At 46.0% G+C, this 25105-nt stretch overlaps 1 protein-coding gene across 2 annotated transcripts in view; it reads right to left on the reverse strand.

Moving 5' to 3' along the window:
• The window catches only part of LOC103178954 (short transient receptor potential channel 5), a 37206-nt gene extending 12534 nt beyond the window's left edge, over nt 1-24672 (reverse strand). Inside the window, exons 1-2 of one of the 2 annotated variants that reach the window (XM_007893976.2) lie at nt 24560-24672; nt 3456-3566 (exon numbers count right to left, since the gene is read on the reverse strand). The gene's annotated coding sequence lies outside the window, so the exon portion shown is untranslated. Of the gene's footprint in view, nt 1-3455; nt 3567-13189; nt 13206-24559 lie in introns of those variants that run through there. The other variant, XM_007893984.2, reaches the window with a different exon arrangement.
• Nucleotides 24673-25105: the final 433 nt, after the last annotated feature.

A 25105-nucleotide genomic window follows, 5' to 3' on the forward strand; every position in this document is an offset into this window, starting at 1 on the left:
CACAGCAACACGTTGGTTAGGATCGGATCACGTTGTAACATGATGAGAAACTTCTTATTAACACGTCTCCTAGCAGGATTCCAGAGAAAGGAATCCACGTTCCACAGGGGTGAGGATCCCATCCAGCGATCAGTGATATCCCAGGTCCACTCCCACGGAACTGGAGGCACTTGACCCTTCAGGAAATGGATGTGAGGAATGGAACCACAACACACCAGCCTTTCTAACGTCAGCTGAACAGCAAGTCTCTCTCCCTCAGGCATCAGGTGTCTCAAAATGCAGTGTTATTATTCAGCCACCGACCTGATCAGAACGCAGTGTCTCAGTCTCACTGTTTACGAGAACCTGTAATCAACACCTGTTTGCCTACCCGGAGCCCCCCTCGCACACTCCAAGCCCACTCAAGGCATTGCTAAGTCAGCGCAGACCTGACCTACACTGTCCAAACCTGTAGCTTTGCGCCAGACAATTTCGCCCACAAAATACAGTCAATTCACTTTACAGCACCTCCTGTGAAGCGCTTTGGGACGTCTCGAAGACGTGATAAGGTGCTGTATCAAATGCAAGGATTATTATTACCTGCAACTCAGTGAGTCAGCCAGGCCAGTAACCAAGCGTTCATTCGGAGGAGAAGCTATCTGTCAGAACAGCATGAGCCACAGCTGTTTGTAAGGAGACGATTTGACTGTACAGGGTGTTCATAAAGTCCTGTTACCTCCTGTTTTTTTTTCTTACAATGAATTTTTATTTTCTGTTGCAGGTGAGTCGAGTGTAACAATGTCTGCCTGTCACCACTAACTTCCTCGTCCGTCACTCCGTCCATGTTATGGAAGATTTGGTACCAAACATGGCGATGAATCATTATCTGCCATTAAAATGATGACACACACACTGATCCTCTGGACATCTCAATACAGTTAAACGCTTGTACTGAATACAATCAAGTACACTAGTTCTAAATACCATCATCATCATCATTCTTCCGCAGGTTGCAGTGCGCTGTAGAGCAGGAGAAAAAATAAGGGGGTAACAGGACTTTGTGAACACCCTGCTGTGGATTTTGATTTAGCGATTCAGTCGCCCATTGTCCTGACTGATAATCCTCCAGAATAATTTACTCGTTCACCTCATTTTTTCTTACGACTTACGCTGTCTACAAATTGCTTGCTGCGTTTCCCTACAAAAAAAAGTCACAAGACTTGATGGTTTAAACACCGGGAAGCATTTTGCAGCATTATAAGACGTTTAAAAAAATAGAAGTTCTTTCCTTTATAGTCACTCTCTCTTCCTACTAACTCTCTCAGTTTCCCTTCGGGAATGATACTATTTAGATGCATTTCCAACATGTTCTTGGCTCGTCTGGATCCGAGCTATTTTATGCAGCAGTTTATCAAATGGAGGATAATTAAATGATCCTATAAAAATTGTTGGGAGAATGTTGTGGGACGACAATCTTCTCAACCACCCGCAAGGTCTCGCTCTTCAACACACTTAAGAGAAAAGCGGATTTTCCACCCAAGCTCCACGTTCATAACGATTATGTCTATTTTCCGGGTTGGGTTAACAACCTAACTGCAAAATTTGCGGGTCTAGTCAATCAAGCGCAAACGCATCCAGGTGCCATGGCATGGGTGATGGTTGATTGCAGAATTAAGAGCACCTGTAATTCCTCCTGTACACAGACACATTAGTTGGTGGGTGAGTTAACCCAACTGGCAATGTTCTGCATGTGGTTAACCTCATGGGGGTTAAGACCATCTGAAAATTGGACGCCAGGATTCCCTCTAGCTCAGGACGATGGGGGTGTGGAGTCTCTCCACTGTAAGTTTCATGTTTTCTAGCCTTTCCAACCAAAGTTATCTATCAAGCGCTCTGGGACGCTACTGTGTGAGGGGGCGCTATATAAATGCGAGTTGTTGTTGTTGTCCTGGGAGTCCCACAGGTTAGACCAAACCCATTGGGTGGACCTAAGGCTCACAGGCTGGGAATCTCCCAATTGCCTGGCGTTTCCTACACAGTAGAAATGAAGCCAGTTCCTCCTTACGTCATCCACAAGGGTAACTCATGCATTCAGAGCATGTTGTGAGCTCCAGATGGTCCCTCACACAGCCCTGGGACCACAGGTCATAATGGCAGCTGTGTGCACACTGCATATTATTACTACCGCTGCATAAATATTGGCTCTCATTAAAGTGTTCAGCCAAAGCCTGAACCTAAACCCCACTTGAGGAAACCAGGCAGGTCCCAGAAACCCATCTGCATTGGTGCAGAAAGGCTGAAATCAGTGCCACACAGAAAACCAAGTCCCTGCACTGCCAACCCACCTGCAGGTGTGAACCCCAACTATGTTTACTCGCATTTACAGGCGATTAATGCAGTCAAATTGGTGAATGCAATACGCCAGTGGGGAGGATGAGAGAGAGAGAGAGAGAGAATGCTGCAGAAACATGGACTGATAACCCACAGACTGCAGACAATCTCCAGTTAAATCCTAGGGCTCAGAGTATTGCTCGTGTCAACATGTCACAGAGGATTGGAAAAGCATCAACACAACCAGACTGACCAAATCTCCCTGAGATGACACGAATACACTGCACAACCATCCAGATCCCGACAGCCCAGACCAGGCAGGTCCCATACTGTTATTTGCATTATTTCTCTCCCCTTCAACACCAACACCACCACCAACACACACACAATGATGTCCATCACTGCTCTCTCCATTAACCCATTGATGCATTGGCAAAGCGGACCTCACACGATAGCATTAATGTGCGAAGCGCTCCCACACAAACACAGCCCTCAAAACTCATCCAATTCCCTCAATGCCTACTTTATATTGGTTTGATCTCAGCTTAGCTTCACCCCTTCGGCCCAACCTCACACACACACACACACACACACCTACCTACACGATACAAAACACCAGAATCGCCTGTCTTCCAATCCCTTGTGTGTGTGTGTGTGTGTCTGTGTGTGTGTGTGTGGGGGGGGGGGGGGAGAGGGAGGAAAATCAATGCATTCCTCTCATCCCCCAATCCATTTCTGTTGGAAGTTCCTGTGTGTGTTTTTTTAATGGATCAATTGTACACAACAACACATACCTGTTCTGCTGTGTGTGTGTGTGTGTCTCTCTCTCTCTGTGTCTGTCTGTCTGTCTGCACAACGTGTTACAATTGCAATGCGACACAAATGGATTATCTCAAGTCCCCCTCTCCCTCTCTTCTCAAATAATCATTATTATCATTCAAGAGGTGTGTGTGTGTGTGTTGGGGGGTGTGGGGTGGGGGGGTGGGGGGGTTGCAATGAGGCTAAGCAAAGCAACGCTAAGATTTCACCTTAAGAGAAAAGATAACACAAGGGTATTTTTTTCTAAATCTCTCTCTCTATATATATATTATTGTTAATAACATTATTTTACAACGAAACCAAATAAAAATATGATTCAGACTTACCTCCTCGACATTTCCCATTCACCAGGCAGTCAGCTGCTGTTGTCTCTCTCTCTCTCTCTCTCTCCCTCCTCTTTTCCGAGCCCAAGGATGGAATTAAAACTCACTCTTTCCCTTGGAATGTGGTTGTAAAATAAACATTTTTTTTAAAAAAAATCCTGTTAAAATTCACGTCTTGACTTGACCACTGGGTGCATAAACTTTTCGGGTTTGGAGATCCATTGGATTATGCATTTAGATATACCATATGTGTAGTGGACATAAAAAATACAACACGATTGGGGTAAAACCCTCAGGGCTAAACATCCTTCAGAAAGTGCAGGTGGTGACATTTGCTCCCCAATAACTGCCCATGTAAACTGGTACACACAAGTCCAAGGGTTGAGTGTTCCTCCCATCCCACAGCCCAACCTCAGCAAAACCCATCACACACACAACACACAACACAACACACACTTCGAGATGCTGTCCCCACACACTCACACCGCACTCACACACCCGCAGTCTGTGTGGATGCTGTGGCTGTGCTGTTTGGCTCAGTCCCACACGGATCTGTGTGTGTGTGTCAACCCATCGCTGTAACTAACACATCGCCTTCTCTGTGTTGCAACTCATTGGGACCAGTGAAATCGTCTCTTCTATTCCCCTCCTCTATTCTCCCGTTCCATTCTTCTTTCTCTCTCTCTCTCTCTCTCTTTCTACATCTTTCTTCTTTCTTTGTCTCTTTTCCTTTCTCTCTTCTCATTCTCTCTCTCTCTCTATTCTCTCTTCCTCTCTCTATCTCCCAGGTTATTTTCTCTCTATTTTCTTCTGTTCTTTCACCTTTCTCCTTTTCATTTTCTCTCTCTACCAACACCCCCTCTTTTCTCTCTCTATCTATCCATGTATCCTCTCTCTCTCTCTCTCTTTCCCCAGATTTTTTCTCTTTCTATCTTCTTCTGTTAAACCGACAAAGGGTTGGAGTGGGTTTCAGGACAGAATCAGTAAACACTGCTATATTAAGTATTGTACCAGTAGCCCCCACCCCCCCACACACACACAGGGAGGGAGCACATTTTCCCATTTCGATATTAACTCTGATATATATATGTAATAATGATCCTTGCATTTGATATAGCGCCTTATCACGTCTTCGAGACGTCTCAGAGCGCTTCACAGGATATACTGTAAAGTGAAACAAAAACAGAAGTCGGTGGGAACACTCAGCAGATCTGCAGCATCTGTGGAGAAAGGAAAGTGTTGTTTTTGTTTCAGATTTCCAGCATCTGCAGTATTTTGAGTTTTGTGTGTACTGTAAAGTGAATTGACTGTATATTTTTTGTGGGCGACACACGGCAGCCAATTGCACACACTATTGTCCCACAAACAATCATAGGTTGAACAACCAAATAATAATTATTATTTTTTAAATAAAATCGAGTGAACTCAGGTATAAAGCCTTTTCTGTATCATTTTTCTTTTAATTAAAAAAAACATTTCGAGTTTAGTTTTTGAGAATGTTCTAAAATCAAGTTGATTTCAATTAAATTTTTTGAAATCAGCGGTAATCTCCCTCACTCTCTCTATTTCTCTCTCTATCTTTCTCTCTCCTGTTTGTGCCTTGCACATTTCCTATTGCTTGAAGACTAATTTATGTTGAACTGTGATTGATTTTTTTTTGCTGTGTGCAATAATCTGTGTGTTTGTGTGTATAACAGACTTGGGCAGAGACTCAAAACCTTTCAAGAACTTCAGGGGAACAAAAGGCAGGTGAGTGATTTGCTTTTTCGTACAGATTTATATTTTAATATAATTAGAATGTTGTGATGGCTTAAAAACCGAACAGAGGTTTTTGTAATGGAATTAAATGCAGTTGCACTCACTCTGCATCTTTGTGAGTCATACCAGATTGAGGTAAAACAGAACATTAATGCAACGTGACTTATTGAGGTGTTGTAACCTGGTGAGCACTTAAGTTACAAGAGGTCACCTCCTGGTTAGCGGTTTGCATTTATTTCAATACTGCCTCTTCTTGCTTTGCATATGAATGAGGCAAGCTATGCGGTTTTATCTGGTTAGATCCCAGCAGCTCCCCCAACGCGCACTGTTGGGTCCCCAAACCTTGGCTCTTGTCAACCTGCGTCTATTACATTCCCGAATTAGGTAAACTGGATGCATCCCTCTCGGGAGAGAATGCGCATTCCATTCCAACAATCTATCTGTGGAACATTCGCACTAGTCTAGGTTTTAAATCAGTGTTAAATCCATGGCTGTTTGTGGGATACTGCTGTGCGCAATTGGCTGCCACATTTCACCCATAAAATATACAGCCAATTCACTTTACAGTACAGTATATTCTGTGAAGTGCTTTGAGACGTCTTTGAGTTGTATCAAATGCAAAGCTTATAAATCAATAATAATAATAATAATAATAATCCTTGCATTTGATATAGCGCTTTTCACGTCAGGAGGACGTCCCAAAGCGCTTCACAGAATATACTGTAAAGTGAATTGACTGTATATTTGTGGGCGAACGCAGCAGCCAATTGCGCACAGCAATGTCCACAAACAGTCGTGGATTGAAAATGACCAATTTATTATTGTTTTTGGTTTTGGAGGGATTATTATTAGGCTCTGTGTGGAGTAAGGAAACTTGCCCAAGGTTTCGCCCTCTGCCTGGAATTGAACTCAGGTCTTTCACTTGCAAAGCGAGTGCTCTAACCACTGAGCTACAGGACTCAGTAATAATAACAATAATGTAAATCAAGAACATTTATTTTTTTGGTCACCTGGAACGGTGGCTTTGGAGAGCCAACAGCATCAGGGAAAAGACACGGGCAATATTTGTGTCAACAGAGAGTTACGTTCAGTGTGTGAGGTCGAGGGCTGTGTGCTTGGTGTTGTGACACTGACACTGACGTTGGCAGGAGCTGGTTACGTGTTCCAAGCTCTGCTTCAGAAGCAACTAATGTAGTAAAGACAGTGGCTGAAGTGCAGGGCGGAAGAGTGTGAGATGTCAGGGCTCTGCCTGTGATGTGTGGGATCTTGGCATCATTAAGAATCCTTGCATTTGATGTAGCGACTTTCATGTCGAGAGGAGATCTCACAGGAATTGCTGTAAAGTGTGTATATTGTGGGCAAAATGATTGTTACATCACAGTGGTTGTTTAAATGGCTAGAATAGTGCTTGACTAGTGTCATAAAACAAATCAAAAGGCTATGGATGCTGGATCAGTTAAAACCTTCAAGACTGATGTGGATAGATGTTTGTTAGGTAAGGGTATCAAGGAATATGGAGCATAGGCAGGTAATTGGAGTTAAGGTACATATCAGTCATGATCTAATACAATGGCGGAATAGGCTCAGGGGGCTGAATGGCTAACTCCTGTTCCTACGTTCCTACATCTGTTTCATTCTCTCCTCTCTGCCTCTGTGCCTCTCTCGTTGTTTTTTTTCCTGTGATTTTAATCGAGTTATTTCGCTCTGGCTCTGTTCCTCTGCCTTTGTGCTCCTGCTCTAGTTCTGTTTCCTATCTGTCACTGAATTCCCTCCAGCTCTTTCGCCACAGCCCTGTGTCCCTCTCCATCCCCCATGTCTCCCTCTGTGCCTTCAGTGCTCACAGCCCAGTTTCTCCTTTTGTGTGGATGGAGATATTTTCCAATGATAATAGAAGAAAATCACAGAACCTACAGCTCTAAAACTAGCCATTCAGCCCAGCTAATCCATGCCAGCGTTTATACTGTATATGAGCCTCACCTCTCCTAATCCTCCTAATCCTCCCCATTTCTCCCCACTCCCTCTAAACCTCTTTATTGGCCTTCTCCCCCATGTTTGCCCGATCAAATATAGCGGACTCCATCCTCCCTGAGTTAGGCTTGACACGGAATATTACCTTCAGTCTATAAGGCTGAACTCATTCATCAGTTTGTTGGAGAGCTTTGTGATTGAATTAGTGCCTTAAATGGATTGTCAGCTTTTTGTTAATACGAATTAGATGAGACCGATGCAAAGATGCAGCCTCTGGTGCTCTGTGCTTCAGAGAGATGAGAGGTCAGAAGTTTCCTTCATCCCATCTCTCCTGCGCTGCTTAGCGGAGGTCAAGTCTTTTCCCACCTTTCCTCCACACCCCTCATTTCCCTCGTGTCTACCTGTCTGCTTCCCTTTATAAGTATCTCAATTAATTCTGCTGTTCTGAGGTTGTGTGTTTCACATTCGCAGCACATTCTGTGTAAAGTAATGTTCTCTTATCTCACTTCTAACCGCCCTTGATGCTAATTTTAAAATGAATGCGGCAGCCAATTTGCGCACATCAATGTCTCAGTGATAAAATCAATGATCAATTTTATTTGGGGGATTGTCAGCCATGACACCAGGAGAGAGAAACTCCCTTCTTTTTACAAATAGTGCCGTGGGATCTTTAACATCCACCTGAACAGACAGACAGGACCTGGGTTTAACGTCTCATCTGAAGGACGGCACCTCCGACAATGCAATGCTCCCCTCAGCACTGCAATGGAGTGTGAGCCTGAATAAACTGTTTTGGGCAACGACAGACCAATAGTGGAGCAGAAAATATATTTTAATAATCTTGTGAAGGAATGGACTTGATGACCTCGATGATCAACAAGATGTGGTGAGTTGTCACCATGTCTGTGATTCTTCAAGGATCCTATCGACACTAAGGGAATAAAGAATTCCTTCCGATGACCTGACCATCATCATCCTCCAGGTTAATGGGGGTTGAGAACCTCACAGCAGTTTCTGGAACATTGCCGTGTGCCCAACTCCCCGCCCTGCCTGCCTACGTAAGAAAAGGATGTGGCAACACTTGGTAGTAATCTTTGTCAGGCCCTTGGAAGTGTTTCATGGTGATAATATAATAATAATCCTTGCATTTGATGTAGCGCCTTATCACGTCATCAAGACGTCTCACATTACACGCAACAAAAGCACCGATTCCTTCTCTTAATGGCATCTGGAAATGACTGTCATTATTACAGTTTCAGATGTATTCTCAGTCGCACTGGCTGCTGATTTATTCCGGCGTTCAGGTTCGTCTTTAATAATAACATCGGAAGAAGGTATGAAAGGCTTTTGAGCCTGTGACGTACTGTGTGTGTAACTGGAACAAAAAGCTATCGCCTTCTGATGCCAGCACAATGCTTCAAGGATCCCACTTACTCCTAAGTGTTGTAACTCAGAGCCATGCAGTCGTCTCATAAAAAATTAATAATCCTTGCATTTGATATAACGTCTTCGAGACGTCTCAAAGCGCTTCACAGAATATACTGTGAGGTGAATTGTTCTTATATTATTATAATTGACTGTATATTTTGTGGGTGGATCGAAAAGAAAGGACTTGAATTTGTATAGTATCTTAATGAATTTATCCCGATATGAAAAGCGCTATATAAATGTAATTTGTTGTTGTTGTTGTAGACAATCCATTCTCCAGATAGATTGATTATTCACCTCATGGCTGTGTGTGGGACCTTTCTGTGTGTAACGCTTCCTGTAAAGTGCAGAGTATAAATTACATCTGTCTCTCTATGGAAAGTAGTGGCTAACAATCACCGTTGGACTGTGTGTCTCTCGTACACAGTGTTTACCGACACCCCGACCATCACACTGCCTAAAAGCATTCACAGTGGTGAGCACTCAAGATTTACTACACAAAGGGATATACTTTTCACTCAGGGTTTTCCAAGAGACAGCATCCAATTAATTCTCATGGTATATTTATGATTTAAAAAAGAGCCAAATTAATCACAGAGCGCTGGCATTGGCCAAGGCGCGATGATAGGTCCCACGGGACTTTAGCGGTTTAATATTTGATTGTGCGAGTGCCTGCCAAATCATGGCTTAAATTTCTCTGCGATGTTTCGTAAAGCTGAGGTCTGAGATCCATCTTCAGTCACAAGAACTGATCCTTTGAGATCTTTATTGTTTCTCCACGGAGCACTGCTCCCATCAAGACACTTCCGAGCAGAGTATTAATTATAAGCCTTGCATTTGATGCGGCTCCTTTCATTGACTGGAGGTTTTGGAGACGAACGGGCAGCCAATTTGCATCACAACAATGTCTCCACAAACAGCCGTGATCAGGTCAATCCGCAATTGTTTGTGGGGACGTCGCTGGGCGCAATTGGCTGCCGCGTTTCGCCCACAAAATATACAGCGAATTCACTTTACAGTGTATCCTGTGAAGCGCTTTAAGACGTCTCGAAGACGTGATAAGGCGCTGTATCAAATGCAAGGATTATTATTATTATTATCAAGTGAATGACTGATTTTTTTTATCAGGGGAATTGTTGGCGAGAGCACAGGGAAAGTGGGGATGGTGGGGTGAAGGGGACAGGGTGGGGGGGGGGGGAGAGGTGGAGAGAGAAACTCTTCTCTTTTCGAATAGTGCCATGGATTCTGCAAGGTCCACTTGAACAGGGCAGAGGATTGGTTTAACGTCTCGTTCCCAAACAGGGCGCCTCTGACAATGCAGCGCTTTGAGACGACTTCCTGTGCTGTATCTAATACAAGGATTATTAGTGCTTCCATTGTTAGCAGCCGGATAAGGAAACCTTTGGATGTGATTGTGTAGGAGTTTTAGTGTCTTGGCCTCCAAGGATGCGTTAAGGTAACGCACTAATAAGATGACACTTGTTGCTTTTAACTGTCAGAAGCACCAGCGTTTGCAAACACTGAGTCACCAATGTTGCTGCAAAGCCATAATTACACAGCGTGCCTTTCTGATAACTATCACCACATCACCTTGTGCTTTTAGAATAAATTGTTAATATGCACACACACAACCAGCACCTCCCCAGAGAGCACGCTGATTGTTTAACCAGGTGTGTTGCTTATCTCTTGATTCACTCCTTAGCCTCCGTGCTTAGCATTCCTGCGGGAAATATGCTTTAAAATGATTTGTTTGTGCAGTATTTTGTTTGTGTGTGTGTGTGTGTGTTGGAAAAAAGCACCTCTATTGTGAGATGTTTCTATTTCTGCGTTAATGATGATGAGGGACATTGGAGGAAAGGATGGGGGAGGTTCGTTTGGCCAGCCATATGTCTAACACATGTGGAAGCCCATCATTCTTAAGAGGCTCCAAACCCAACTGAGAATTCCAGACGTCCCACCTACACATGGAAACTCCAGAGATAGTTTGTTGGAATGGAATGTGCTCTCTCTCTCTCTCTCTCTCTCTCTCCCTGGAGGAACACATCCTGCTTGTTTGTTTCCCCTCACCCTGACCATTTCCCCCCTCCTCGCTCCCTCCCTTCCCTCCCCTCACCCTGACCATTTCCCCCCAATGCTCGGGTCATGACCCAACTGTGCAGCGCCTTGGGACGTCCTCCTGACGTGAAAGGCGCTTTATAAATGGAATCTTGTTGTTGTTGTTGTTGTTGCTTAGCTAGTCCCGGAAGGCATTAGGCGCAGGTTGGCGAGAGCCAAGACTTGGAGGACCTCAGAGTGTGCGTTGGTGTAACTGCTGGAGTCTAAGCATCTAAAACCGAAAAGTGAAGGCTCCCTCCGCAACACTCGATCACATTCTCATCAGCAATAGTTGCACGAAATTCCCCCTCACTATTGACTTACCAAAAAAAGTCACTACGTGCAAGAGTAATTTCGAAGAAACACTTCGAAACATTCTGCCCCGATAGGCTGCTGCAGCGTTAAAAGTTGTTTTGGGTACGTTTTATAATGGGGAGTGATCCTCATTATTCCATCAGCCGCCCCCTTCTCTACAATCGTGGTAGCAACTGATCTCTGACCAGTTTCCTAGCGAGCAGGGCAAGCCAAGGACGACTGGGATCTTTCACAGCATTTAATATGGTTCGACAAGTGAGACTGACGCAGTCCCTCTTTAAAAGCGTCTGTCAGACTTGATTGGATAATGTAAACAAATGTTCCCTCCGCAGCGCGTGGAGAACAGAGGAGAGAGCAGATTAATTCAATACAAGAGCATTCCAGATGGTTAGGCAGCTTTCAAAAGCCAGAGAGAGAGGTTGTCTCATTAATATCCGTGACCTAGCATGACTTGCGTGCAACGGTTCTGGGGAAAAGTAACAGAGCAGATGCTTAAAGAATTGGAGATAGAACGTTAGTTAATGCTCGGAATTGAAAACCAGCCCAGGATTGGCCAATGATTTTGATGCCTTGGATGAATAGGTCACCCATAATTATGGGGTAAATCACCAGCAGAATGTATTTCATTTGAGGCAGTTTCACAGCGGAATGCAGATGGACCAGCGAGATTCAGTCTATGGCGAGGTCTTTTCACTCTTTCTCCCCACCATTTTAGAAGCTCCATGTCATAGACAGGGAGAGATGGAGAGAGAGTGTACATGTTGAAGTCATGAAGTTGTAGTCCTGTAGCCCAGTGGTTAGAGCACTCGCCTCGCAAGCGAGAGACCTGGTTTCGATTCCCGGCAGGTCAGAGCGTAACGTTGGGCAAGTTTCCTTACTCCACTCGCACGCCTGATTATCAAGAAAAAAATAATAATAATAAAAAAATTGGTCACTTCAATCCCCGAATGTTTGTGGGACACTGCTGTGCGTAATTGGCTGCTGCGTTTCGCCCACAAATATACAGTCAATTCGTGTTACAGTGTATTCTGTGAAGCGCTTTGAGACGTCTAGAACAACAACAACAAGATTACATTTGTATAGTGCCTTTCATGTCGGGAGGACGTCCCAAGGCGCTGGAAACATGATAAGGCATGAAGACATGATAAGGCGCTATATCAAATGCAAGGATTATTATTTTTACGTAAGTTAGTGAGTGTCGGAGCGAGAGATACGGCGTAGGTTTTAACAAAGATGGCACTCAGATGTGACCCTGGAATAGACAGGTGCTTAAGGCAGAGCGAGTGGAAGAGTTTCATGGGGCATAACACATACTGTAATATAGAATTCTGCTTATTGCCGCATAGAAAGGGATCATTTAGCCCATTGGAGCCTATGTCGCTTTCCTCCCCCCCACAAAATACGGTCACTCGATTTTACAAATATATCCTGTGAAGCGCTTTGAGTTGCCTCAACGACATGATAAGGCACCAGATCAAATGCAAGGCCATCAACTCTGAGTCCAAAGCCACTCTTTTTCCCGCAGACCCTTTTTATATTAGTTCCCCTCAATTGAGCCACTCGTCACTGAGTTATCATCCGGTGGGAATAAGCCTTCACATACTGCGGGCGGTGTGTGTTCATCTTCTGCCACGTGGGGTTGGGTCCCCAGTCGCAGAGTTTCCAAGAAACACTGAGCTGTGGAGCTGTGGAGCCATTGGATCAAAGCAGTGAAGCTGATCAGTACAACCCTAATTAATGTCACAATATGGTCAGAGCTTCTCAAGACACTGCCTGACACTAACCATGTTGGAACCATTTAATGCCCCGCGTCTGTTTTTCAGTGTCTGTTTTTTTAATTGCTTTTTTGTTGGTCAGCCGGGCATCTGACACGTGCGGAAACCCATCACTGTTGCTTCAGAGTCTCCAAACCAAACTGAGATTTCCATGCGTCCCACCTACACCATGGAGATTCCAGAGATAACTAAATATCCGCAGTAATATTAACTGCTCCCCACGCACGGACACCACTTTGTTTGTGTCCACCCTCCGATGCCCACAAAATGCGCAGTCAGTGAGTGCACTTTCTGGTATATCCAGTGAAGCACATTGATATGAAAGGCGCTGTATCAGATATAAGGTTGAGTTCCAGTCAAATTTAATGTGTCAGCCTGGCGCAAGGGTAGCGCTCTCACCTCTGAGTCAGAAACTTGTGGGTTCAAGCCCCCACATCAGGACTCGGAATCATATAGTCTCAGATAGAGTGGGGGCTGCATTGTCTGAGGTGCCGTCCTTCAGATGAGATGTTAAACCGAGGTCTGTCTGTTCAGGTGGACATTAAAGATCCCACGGCGCTAATCAAAAAGAGAAGGGAGTTTCTCTCTCTCCCGGTGTCCTGGCCAGCAATCCCCCCCCAATAAAATTGGGTCACTCAATCCACGACTGTTTGCGGGACGTTGCTGTGCGCAACTGGCTACCGCATTTCACCAACAAAATACACAGTCAATCCACTTGACAGTGTATCCTGTGAAGCGCTTTGAGATATCTCGACAACGTGATAAGGTGTTAAATCATCTGCATGGATTATTATTACTATTAATAATAAGGAATTTTATGTACTGGAACGCAGGAACAGATCTGGGCCACGGCACTGGGACATGCCAGTACTAGCAATGGATTGGTGGCTGCCAGCGTAGCTCTCCAGGAACAATCCCATCTGTCTAACGCTCAGTTGGTTGCATTTTGTACCAGCGAAATAATCTGTATGACAGAGCTGCACGCTGCAGTTAGAACTGATGATGGATGTCACAATGGGAATAATTGATTCCGTTGCAGTCAATGATATCCCCGTTGTCCGATGTGAAGCCTCGAGTTTTGTACATTGGAAATATAAAGAGAATGATTGACATTGACTTCAGTTGTTTCTGGACACCTCAGCTGAATTGCTTTTACAAAGAAACAGAGGGAATCAGAGCTGAGCATGTGTGTGCCGTGCAGTGGGGCTGGGCTCTGCCTCAAGACTTCTGTTTCTATTCTGCTGGGTGGCGTTTGCCGAATAAATATTAATGCGGGTAATTACCATCATCTCTCAATAAAGCCTTCACATACGTGGCAGAGCCAGACTCCAGGAGGAGAGGGAAACAGGACTCAACCGACAGTAAACATGCCCCTCGTTGACCCAGTGGATAATCAGATGAGCTGCCATTGAGGGCTGTGTTGTTGTTGGTGTAGAAATGAATCTGCATTACATATAGATGTACAGTGCCCCAAAAATAATTAGGCTAAAAGCACTTGCTGGATATCTGGTCCATCAAAACAAGTGACAGGACATCGGTGAAACTTTTTTTTAAAAGTAACACAGAGAAAAGTGTGACTTAAAAATAATCAACAGTGATAATTAAGTGAGACCTCAGGCAAGTTTCCTTGCTCCGCACGCCTCTGTTGACTTAGCAGTATGTAAGGAACCTAGTTTTTAGTCGATTGGCGGATCGCTTTCCAGGGGTAATAATTGCTCAAAAAAAAAAAAAAATTTGGTCCCTTAATCCACGGCTGTTTGTGGGACGCTGCTGTGCGCAATTCACTGCTGCGTTTCGCCCACAAAATATACAATCAAATCACTTTACAGTATATCCTGTGAAGCGCTTTGAGACGTCTCAACACTGTCATTAGGCGGTATATCAAATGCAAAAATTATTATTATAACAAACCACACACACGCACAGGTGTATTCACACACATACAGGCACACATACACACATACACACACACACATATGGAGACACACAGCTGTACAGACACACACACACACACACACAGGTGTATTTACAAACATACATGGAGACACACACACACACCTGTACAGACACACACATACACACACACAGGTCTTTCGGTGGAATCTTTTTACAATTTACAGAGTATTTTTATGCTCTTTTTGCTCCTTTGGATGAAAAGCTTCGGGTGGAATTCCTGCGGTTTCCCAGTGATGAGGCGGCAGACTCCCTGACGGCTGGAGCAGGGCTGGGTTAAAGTGTGTGTCGCTGTTGAGGTTATCTGGGGAGTTAATGAAGGTTAAACGCCTGCTGAAAACGACCCCAGGGCTGACCGGCAAACCCATTAGCGGGAAATGAACCTCTCGGTCTCTGGTCTATTTACTGCAGCTCACGTCCTGTCTCAATGTCCCCCCCGGAGTCTGGCTCAGCGACGTGCAGAGTTCAGTGATTTGTGAATCGGCTGTTATTCCTCTAACAGTAACAAGAGTGAAGCTGACTTGGGGCCCTCAACACACAACCCTCCATTACCAGAGGAGGCCCTGTTGTACGGCGTTTGCAGACTGACCCCTGGCGCTACACAAATGGAATTTGTTGTTGTTCTTGTTAAACCTAGATCTCCTCTGTGCCTCTTCGGATGGACATCTGAAAGCGCTTCACCGAGTACACTGTAAAGTGGAATGACTGTGTATTTTGTGGGTGAAACGTGGCAGCCAATTGCACACAGGAACATTCCATGAACAGTTGTGGTGCGAGCGACCAATTTTATTTGGGGGATTGTCGGCCACGACACCGGGAGAGAGAGAGAGAAAAACTCCCTTCTCTTTTCGAATCGCGCCACGGGATCTTTAACGTCCACTTGAACAGGCAGACGGGGAGTGAGGTTTAACGTCTCAAATCTTCCTCAATACTCACTCATTAGCAGTCTGTTGAGTCGTTGTGCTGATGGGCCTGTTGTCAGTAAGCAGCTCGCAATAATTACACTCCTAACACCTGTTGATTCAGTCGGTGTCAGTGCGTTTGGACATCAGCAGCCCGGTCGGGAAAGATCGATTGTTGTCCTGATTAATTGGACGTCGATAAAAATAAGCTCACGACTTGGGACGCCTTCCAATGATCTGTACACCGAGAGATCGATAGCAATCTTTCAACGAGTACTTCTTACACACACACTCTCTTGCCAACAATACAATATACTACAATGGAGTCGTTCATTCACTGTGGACAGGACTTCACAGACCTGACACCCCCCCCCCCCCCTCCCCCCACCCAGTCTCAGCCGGCGAGAGCCAGAGCTTTACAGTAGAAGATGAACCAGAATCGGAGGAGACATTCTTATTTTGGGGGCTGCTGCCTTTTTTAAGAACTGCGGAAACAAACAGTGGCTTCCAAATTAAGACTGGATTTCAGAGTATATTGTAGCCCTACTCTGTGTTCAAATAAATTTGAAGATAAAGTGGTCTCACAGGCAAGGAGCCTCGGGAGAGCTTGTCGATTGACTGGCAATACATTGTAGAGTCCTGTAGCTCGGTGGTTAGAGCACTCACCTTGCAAGCGAGAGGCCCCGGGTTCAATTCCCGTGCAGGGCGACACCTTAGGCAAGTTTCCATACTCCACCCACACGCCTCCATTTACCGGCAGTCAGTAGGGACCCGCTTGTTAGTCGATTGGCGGATGGCTTTTCCGGGGATAATAATCCCTTCAAAAAAAAACTGGTCACTCTAATCCACGATCGTTTGTGGGACACTGCTATGGGCAATTGGCTGCCGCGCTTTGGCCACAAAATATACAGTCACTACACTTTACAGTATATTCTGTGACGCACTTTGAGACGTCTTGAAGACATGATAAGGCGCTGTATCAAATGTGAGGATTATTATTATTATTGGGGTGGGGACGGAGATGGGGTGGGGAATTTACAACTGTGGAATATTGAGTGTGAACTGTTAAACATAATGGGGGGAGATAGAGAATAACATTCTTATTCTTTCTCTCACCCCCCCCCCCATCCCCATCCCACCACCACCCCCTTTACGTTACATTTAACAGAATAACCTTAAAGGCTCTTGCTTGGCAAATCCAATGAGAAAACCATTCAGCCATTACTTTCATGCCACCTCCTCTCCTGTAGACTGCAATTCCATCTCTCTAGATGTGAGTAACAAGCCGATGACTGTTGAGCATCCATATAAACCAGGGCCCTGACACTTGAAAATACTCCTTTAAAATGACCGTTTAATAAGCTTGCAAAATTGGTTTCTTCATCGTGAAGAAACACAAATTGTCTTAATGATAAACTCGGTTTTGGGCTTAATGGGCAATTTCTCAGCAACAGCAAATGCCATTATGTATCTTAATGCGACATGCAATCAATAATTTTCGTCATCCTTTACATTTCACAGGAATTGTCAATTAATAAAGTCATAAACCTCTGCAGCATTGCAACCAGCTGACTGCAGTTTAATGTTCAATACGGGGGCTCCTCGGAGTTGAACTGGCTCCAAGGTGACATGTTTGGCAACAGGAATGTGGCTCGATTCCAACATTTCTGGCTCATCAGCAGAACCTGGAAGGGCCGACCAGTCACTGGAGGCAGAGAATCCTCCCCCTCAGCTCCTGCTAACCCTGCAAGCCAAAGCCCTAACGGGGAGGGTAGTCCTAGCTGGACAAGCAGCGGGAAAGCTGGCCAGACAGCGATATCAATGCCAAGTTATGCAGTTTTAGCTGGTTAGACTCCAGCAGTTACCCCCAACACACACTCTGGGTTCCCCCCACCCCCCGGCCCTTGGCTCTCGCCAACCTGCGCCTAATACTTTCCGGAATCAGGTAAGCAGGAAGCGTCCCTCCGGGGAGAGAGAGAGAGTGCATGTTCCATTCCAACAATCTATCTCTGGGGTTTCCATGTGTAGGTGGGAAGCCTGGAATTCTCAGTTTGGTTTGGAGACTCTTAAGCAACGGTGATGGGTTTCCACATGGGTCAGACACCCGGCTGACCCCCAAAAACCCTCAGCTACCACCTCCTGTTGAATTAACAGCTGTTGGCGAGTCTAGCATGCCAGGCTGATGGCAACGGACAAGGTAACAGATTGCCAATGCTCCCCCCTCACTCCGTCTCTCTCTGTCTCTCTCGGATGGTGTTACCGTTCCCCTTTGTTTCCCATTATCCTGTTCTGCAGCGCCGCAGGGAAGAACTGACAAAATACCATTAAAATAAGGAGACAAGGTTTTATAATGAGTTGAGAGTGTGTTTACAATGAGGAGAGGGTTTACATATACACTGAGGAGAGAGCGATTATGATACTCTCTCTCCAATCCTCTGTGCCAACATGTTCCCGTAATTGAACAAAAGCGTCCGATTATTGTAACAGACTGTCACACTGAGAAAGAAGATGTCTCTCCTTATTTGGACGATGTCGCTCCTGTTTGAGGGGGGGGAAAATGACCAACAAGCACATCCAAAAGATAGGTCTTAGGCCTCAGCAAAAACATCTCTCCCCTCTCCTCCCCTCTCCCCCAACCCCACTGTGGCCCACCTCCCGAATCCTCTCAATTCATATTTCGTTCACCGCAAAGTCTAGCCGCCAATCCCACCTTTCTAAATTCTAAAGAAAAATGATTTGTAAGTTAGCTGGAAATCCAGAGCAGAAATAGGCGGCTGACAATTAAGACTCTTCCCACTCCCCCTCTCGTCTCCGTTAAATGCACAATCTGTGCGTGCGTGAGAGAGAGAGAGAGAAAAAGAGAGTGTGTGAGAGAGAGAGAGAGAGAGAGAGGGATGAGACACTGTGTTCTCTCAAATCTCCAGGCTCGCTCCCTGCACCACAAAGGAAAGCACTTCTAGGCCAATATGATCTCCATCCTCTCTCTGTCACAGATTAGATTTAAAGCCTTTAAAAACGCCAGCGTTGTTTGATTTAGTTCGAAGAGGGGCAGAGGTAAAGTATTTGCGGGGATGAAAACTGCACCACGTTGTTATGATATTTTTAGCTGAACCTATGTTTGGAAATGACAGCACAGTTTACATGGTAATGGAATGGGGGGAATTTTCAGATAGACTTCACTGACATCTACTACAGTATCACTGCTCTCCCATTCACTTACTGTATTTGGCTTTTGTTTAGATGGGATTTAACAGGATCTTGATAGATTACCGTACTTGGAGTGTGGAATGCCACTGGCACACAATTCCGCCCCGTCTTAGCCTGAGAGCCTCTTGAAATTAGTGAGAGCGTAGGTTTGTGGAAACATTTCTTGAATCCTAAATCCCAGCCTCCATTTGCGAGCAGCTTTTTTTCCTGGGATTTCAGGATAAAGGCTGAAATTAAGAATTAAAGCGCTTTACCGATTATATCGTAAAGTGGATTAATACCCTGTGGAAAGTGATCCGCCAATCGACTAACACCCGGGTTCCTACTTACTGCTGGTTAAACAGAGGCGTGTGTGTGGAGTAAGGAAACTTGTCCAATGTTTCACCCTCGTGCCCGGGTCCTCTCGCTTACGAGGCGAGTGCTCTAACCGATACGCTACAGCACTTAAGGACATTTTAGAGACTTCACACACACACACCATTCATTGGAGGAAGGAGGTGGACCTGTCTGCTGCTCAGACTGGTCTCAGTGAAGCATTTGACGTTGCTCTCCCCACCGCTCAGTGTTTAGACGCTGTGTATATAATGTGCCAACCCTCGGGGCCAAAGATCAAGTGGTTCATTAGCAGCTATGAGCGGCTGACTTTCTGCCTGATGGTTTCACATAACCCTTCGCCGCGCCCCCACCCCCGCCCACCCACTCACCTACCCGCTCACCGTCTGATTCGCCAGAAATTTACAGAATTACCACTTGGGAAACCGTCAACTAGTCCTAGCCCACTCCCCATTCTCCCTCTCCCCATTCTCCCCTCTCCCCATTCTCCCCAATCCTCTCGATCCCCTACCCCCACCCACTATCCCATCCCCCCTACTCATCCACTATCCTTCATCCGAAGGACAGCATAAAGCATTGGATAGGGTTAAAGATGACCTTAATGCCGCAGATTGGGTCTAGAGCAGTGCACTGGACTGCAGCGACAGCCTGGATTATATAAAGTTCTGACAAGGGGCTTTATCCACAACCTTCTGACTGACCCTGATACGGGGGGAAGAGACTTTAAAGATCCCTTGACACTATTGCAAAAGAGAAAGGAGTTTCTCTCTCCCGGTGTCCTGGCCGATACTTGGTTATTCACCTCTTGGCCGTTTGCAAGATATTGATCTGCGCAAATTGGCTGCTGCGTTCAACTCTGAAATGCACAGTCACTACACTTTACAGTGAATCCTGGGAAGCGCTTTGAGACGCCCTCCTGACATGAAAGGAGCAACTCCGCATGCAATTTGATGAAGTGGATTTGTTAGAGGAAACGAAGGCTGAAGAGGGTGTTAGATCCTCCTCCATCCAGAGCCGCTGTGGAACGAGACCTGCTTATTGTCTGGGATATTTCCAGGCCTGTTGCTATTAGCAAAGGTTGCCATAGGAACCGAGTAGGTCACGTATCTTGTTTTTTTTGGCAAATACGTACCTTAAATTGATCTGGGAGCTGCTGGAGACAGCTCTGCTACAGAGGCCCAGGTCACCCTATCCCAGAGTGTGATGGGACATCTCTTCCTGGGAGTAATGGAGCAAATTGACTTCTAAAATGATCCTTGTGTTAGTCAAAGAAATCTTAAGGAACCTTCAAGGGGCCAAGAAGCTGCCGTTTGACCTCCACATCACACCGGGGTCTTTTGACAAATCACCAAAGTCAAGGACCTTAATCATTCAAACGTTGTGTCTCAAACCTCCACCCAATCAGCCTTCTCAACACAGTTACTGTGGTACTCGCCGTCTGTCACTGGGTGTCGCGCGCACAGCCTGAAGCTAACCCCCCCCCCACTGCACAGTACAGTACAGCAAACATAATAATAATCCTGTCATTTGATATACAGGCCTTGCACTTCAGGGAGGACGTCTCAAAGCACTTCACAGGATTCGCTGCGCAGTGACTGTGTGATTGGCAGTATTTGGTGCATGACTCGGGAGCTGCTATAGTCATTACCTTTCCTTTGGAACAATGACAATACGTCATGATAACCATTCTGGTATTTGATACAGCGCTCGTAACATCGAAACGTTACGAAGCGCTTCACGGCTGATTGCTGTCGAGTGCGGTGACTGTGCATTTGCGCACACACTGGGCAAGGTCCCACAAAGAGCCATGAAGTGAAGGGTCAATTTTACGTGGGGTGGGGGGGGAAGGGGGCGAGGGCTCGTATCGGGGCCAGGACACCGGAAGAGAGAGAGGAACTCTCTTCTCTTCCCCAACAGGGTTCTTTCACGTCTACAACCCCTGAACAGGCACAGACGGGAGCTCGGGTTAACATCCCAAAGAGATATACGTCAGACGCGAGGGGCTGAGGTGCGGGGTGGTGGGGAGGGTGGGAGGGTGGGTGAGGCGGGCGGGCGGTGGAGTGGGGGGGTGGGGGGTGGTGGTGGTTTCGCAGCAGGTACTGAATTGTCTCAGAGACGTAACATGCGGTGAGAGAGCATGAGACCGAGCCTCGTGGAATCTGCCGTTAATTACATCCGCGGCTGAGGCCCATTCTGCCTCAGTTGTGATGCCTTGTGCTGCTGCCGGTGCTCCAGCTCTTTGTTTGAAAATGCATTGACCTCCCGTTGGCGTTAATGAAGCTGGCGGCGCTGACATGAATTTGCACTTAAATGAAGCGTTGCCGCTTGAGCACATTAGCTCAGGTTATTATTGTGCTCCAGTGACACGCACGAATACATCAGCAGGCTGAGACGTCCGTAATTGTGCTGCTGGGCGGACAGTGGGCTCGGGCAGAGGAGAACGAGCGAGCGAGCTAGCGAGCGAGGGGCGTGCGAAAGGGGACACGCAATGCCCTTTTGACCGTAGCCAACGTCTCCGAGGTCTCGGGTGAATCCGATTAAAACAATGCATCACGTCCTGGGCTCAGGGATAAGCATCTGACCCGTCCACCGCCCCTCGACACGACTCGAGCCGCCGCGTGAAGCGCGTAAGGTTGTTTTCAACCCCATAGTTACTGCCTTCCCAACACCGTAGCGTAGCGGTTAGAGCACTCGCCTCGCGAGCGAGCGAGCAAGCGAGAGGGCACTCTGGGACGCCACCCTGCGTGAGGGGTGCTACGTAGGTTATTGTCGCAGGCGTCTCTATGTAAACACAGGCTATTATTATTAATGATTATTATTATACCATTCTTGTAATATCGCACAGTGCTCTGGCAACAGCATTATCTGCTGCCGTCGGCTGATTGTGAAGATTCAGCAAAAGTTGAGCAACAGCCTTTCGACTCCCTCGCTCCCCAAGGACAACCTCTTCCCTTTGTTTGTAACAGAGTCAAATTTACGTGACTCGTTTGCCGGTGGAAATAGTTGCTCTGCATTTACCTGATTAAATAAAAACTGTTTGTTTCGATGGAAGGGTCTACTCCAAACCAACACTGAACACTTACAGACACAATGACTGGAGAACCATCATAGACCAAGTGGTTACCACTAGCAACGCCATCATGTACCTCGTCAGCAAATCTACCACAACCTTTCCAGCGCTGTTGTTTCTGATGAGGTTAAAGGGGTGATGCCATCGCAGTGAGCTGTGTTATAATATAAAATAATAATCCTTGCATTCGATATAGCGCCTTATCTTGTCGTTGCGATGTCTCACAGTGCTTCATAGAATCAAATGGAGTGCCTGTATATGTTGTGGGCAAAGCACGGCAGCCAATTGTGCACAGCAGTGCCCCACAAACAGTCATGGACTGAATGACCACATTTTTATTTTCTAGAGGTATTATTAACCCCGGAAAGCGATTACCCACGTAAATCGATTGACAACCGGGTTCCTACTTACTGCTGCGTAAACAGAGGTGTGTGGTTTAAGGAAACTTGCCGAAGGGAATGGAACCCCGGTCGTCCTCTCGCTTGCGAGGCGAGCACTCTAACCACTACACACTATGGGAGCTGTGTAGGGAAATGCTCTGCTCTCTGCCACCCTGTGTTTATAACTCAAGGAAGATTATCTTTGCCTTCATCCTCCAAACTTTCTAATCTTGGCTTCTTTATGACCCTATTATCGGGCTGCAGTCGGAGTACATTTCTGCCTATTTAATGCTTGGCTTCTGGTTCCCTCAGCACTTTTTATTTTGTCTTCGGGAAAATGCATGAGCAAATTAAGTCTTTATCCCCAAAACAGAACACCTGGTGCCCGGTGTGGGCTTTAGCGCGAGCAGCGATCTCTGTACTTCATCTCCTGAGAGACTCGCTGTGGAGACTGATTTGATGGAGTGTCACCTCTTACCCATTGCTTAAAAAACACCTCAGTGCTTCACAGAGCAGAAATAATACCACTGATCTCTCCAGATCTGACTGTGCATTCATGTAGCCTCCAATAGTACCTTTCAACTCCTTTCCCGCCCCTCCACTCACCATCACTAGGGTCTGGCCTGCTCCATGTCCCCCTCCCTGACCTGCCCTGCCCCCAGTTTGGCAGTTACCCCTTTGCCCACCTCCCCCCACCCAACGCACACTCTGGGGTCCTCAAGCCACGCATATGTGGTTTGGAGAGTCTTAAGCGCAGCGATGGGTTTCTGAGTGTGGCAGACAGATAGCTGAGTGGAAAATAAACAACAGCTATTGACAAAGCTGAACTATTTACAGTTTAAAAATCTTTGCTTCTCTCTGGATAGATATTGACCCATCGGAGCCCTGGGAAAAAAATGCTCAATTGCTAAAAGGTCAACTGATTGATAGATTTCTAATCTCTAGAATTTACAGGTCCATTCGAACCTCTTCACTGCTGTTTGCCCGGTTTGAAAAGGTCACAGCTATCTTCTCAGGAACAGACTTGGCTATTTTTCTGTAGACCTTCAATACAGAGTAGAGCAAGGGGGAAGAGAGAGAGGGAGGGAAGGAGAGAGAGAGAGAGGGAGGGAGGGAGGGAGGGAAGGAAGCCTTGGTTGATGATGATAATAATAATAATAATAATAATATTTCCATTGATTTAGCACCTTATCACCCCGTTGAGACATCTCAAAGCACTTCACCGGATACACTGTAAAGTGAATTGACTGTGTATTTTGTGGACGAAACCCTCATAACGAGGAGTTGGGGTGTGGCAGGAGGAAAGGAGGTCTTTGGGCTTCAGGGAACATCTAGACCCAATGGGCAGGTGAAGCCTACAGCAAGTGGGTGTTTTCAATAGGAAACTTGATCGATACTGTAAAAAGGAATGAACTGCAAGGATAGGGTGGGGGAGGGAACAGGCAGATAAATAAGACTGAATGGTTTGCTCTATCAAAGAGCCGACACTGATGCAATGGGCTGAATGGCCTTCGTCTGTGTGGGTCGGGTAAAGACCAGGTTCCATTGGCTTGTGTCCTTTCAGGAGACGCTCTCTCTCTCTCGCTCTCTCTCTAAGAGGACAGACTTTCACACCCTTTCGCATCAGTGCACTGTTAGATTATCTTCCTCTTGCTTTTTCAAATATACTTCATGCTGAATGAACAATGATGAGCAGATGGACTCACGGTCTCTCCTCCCTCCCTCTCTCCCCAGCGAAAGAGTCTGCATTAGCTCAAACACTTTGCACGGGTCTGTTACAGGAAAGAATGGTGCTTTCATGGGCGGATACAAAAACCATCCTTTGGGGATGAAATTCCACCTGGGTCTAGGTTTGCTCCGTGAACGCAGCATTTCAGAGCAACCAATTCATGGCGAGTTGTAACCGCACGTCAGTCACTCCTACCTACTGCGGTCCCATCGATCTCCGAGCCCGCATTCCTGTGTCTCGATGGGAATTCTAACCGGATTTGTCAATATCAGCCTTGCTCAGCTGGTAGCACTCTCGCCTGCGAGGCAGAAGAGCTGATTCAAAACCCACGTCAGGTTTCTCCTGGTGTCCTGGCTGACGATCCCCTCGGATGAAATCGGTCACTGACTTCACTATTGTTTGTGGAACACTACTTTGTGTAAATCGGCTTTTCTCGTTCGCTTGCAAATTACCCGGTCACTATATTATACGGTAACATTTCCCCCACAATTTACAGTCAATTCACTCCCGAGGGTGCTGTATAAATGCAAGTTGTTGTGTCTCAAATGTTATTTATTCAGCTGAGAAATTAGGCTCCCAATCTTTTCCTTCCTGGATTGTTCCTCATATCAATTTATGTTCCTCCCACGGAAAGAACAGTAAGTACTCTGTGCTCCTAAACTTCAGCTGGCTCAGTGTGACAAATGGTTAAGCTTTCTGCGTGCTGTTCTTCCTCCCCTGCAGGATTTTTATGTTGTGTAT

Source organism: Callorhinchus milii, unplaced genomic scaffold (genome assembly GCF_018977255.1).
Source record: "Callorhinchus milii isolate IMCB2004 unplaced genomic scaffold, IMCB_Cmil_1.0 Scaffold15, whole genome shotgun sequence".
NCBI classification, from domain to species: domain Eukaryota; kingdom Metazoa; phylum Chordata; class Chondrichthyes; order Chimaeriformes; family Callorhinchidae; genus Callorhinchus; species Callorhinchus milii.